The sequence below is a fragment of the Fukomys damarensis genome, unplaced genomic scaffold (assembly GCF_012274545.1).
Source record: "Fukomys damarensis isolate Sample0158 unplaced genomic scaffold, DMR_v1.0_HiC HiC_scaffold_34, whole genome shotgun sequence".
Taxonomy (NCBI): Eukaryota; Metazoa; Chordata; class Mammalia; order Rodentia; family Bathyergidae; genus Fukomys; species Fukomys damarensis.
The window spans coordinates 21,194,248-21,195,598 of record NW_022900946.1 but is presented as its reverse complement, the minus strand read 5'-3'; positions in this window follow the sequence as shown (position 1 = coordinate 21,195,598).

Sequence of the window (1,351 nt, the reverse complement as noted above, 5' to 3'; positions counted from 1 at the left end):
GGACTGCAGTCCCCTGGGGCTCCTTGATCCAAAGTAGGTGGCAGCACTAAGGGACCCTGGCAGCCTGGCTCTGGCCTGCATCACCCACCCACCACACACTTCAGGTGGCTCTCAAGGCTGCAGGGCCCCAGGGGAGCACTGTGGGGGCAGCTCTTGATGGCTCAGTCCCAGCGGTCCTCCAGGATCCATGCTGGTAGGCAGCTCTCTGCATCCTTTGCTCGCCCTCCATCTCACTGTTTTTCCTGACAGTTCAGGAGTTGGTCAGCCTCTGCAACAGCTACAATGGATTCTAGTTACCAGCATTTATCGAGCCCCACAAGTGGCTAATTAATGCATCCAATGATAAGGTACCCATTATTACTATCCCCAGTTTCAAAGGAGGAGTCGGATTCACCCTGGGCGGGGGCGTCAGGAAAGACTGCATTAGGTCCTGTTCTCAGGTGGGGGGATATTAAACCCAAGTGGTCTTGGAGGAATTCTTGGAGGGTCTATTCAGACTGGGGCCATTTTAGTGGAGTCTTGAAGGATGAATTTTGCCAGGTAGAGAGGAAAAGGAAAAATATTCTCAGCACAGAAGTGGGCAAATCACAGGTTATTGATTAAGACCAAAATAAATGAGTCTGATTGGCAAAGTGGACTGGGAGGGATCCATGATCAGAAAAGAGGTATTTAAGGGGTTGTCAGGGCCCCATCCTCCTAAGTAGGGGCTTAGGGTGCAGAATGGGTTGTCTCTTTTTTTGAGGGGGCTGCCTCTTTACCTAGAGGCCTTGGGGGGAACCACTGACCCCTTCAGGGAGTGCTTAAGGTAGCCAAACTTGGTGTTTCCAAGCATCCATCCTGCTACAGTTTAGAAATTGGTTGATGGGGCAGCTTTTGGGGATGAGCCACATATAGGGGTCTTGAATGGTGTCCAAGGAGCCAATGAAACCCTCTGTGTTACCCCATTGGAGGTGAGCCAGCCTCCTACCCTTGGCTCTGCTGGTACCCCACTTGAAGGACCTTAAGACAAGGGGGCATCCCTAGGCCCCAAGCCCCTACCCCTATCCTGTGCCCTGAGGCCAGTGGTCCCAGGATTCCGTCCCAGGCAGCTCCACTGGGGGAGGAAAAGGAAGCAGGGGAAGCAGGGACGGTCCCAGCGGGGCGTCGAGAGCTGTTCTGGCCAGCCACTACTCAGCTAGTTTCTCCTAGCAGCCCCCGCCCCTAGCCCAGTAGGTACTGTGGGGGCGGGCCGGGGCGGGGCTACCAAGCCATCGGTTATAGTCGGACCCGCGGAAGACCAATTCCTGGCCTCTATCCTGTGCTGGCTCACGGACGACCGCACAGACCGGGCCCGCCGCAGATCCCACGGAAC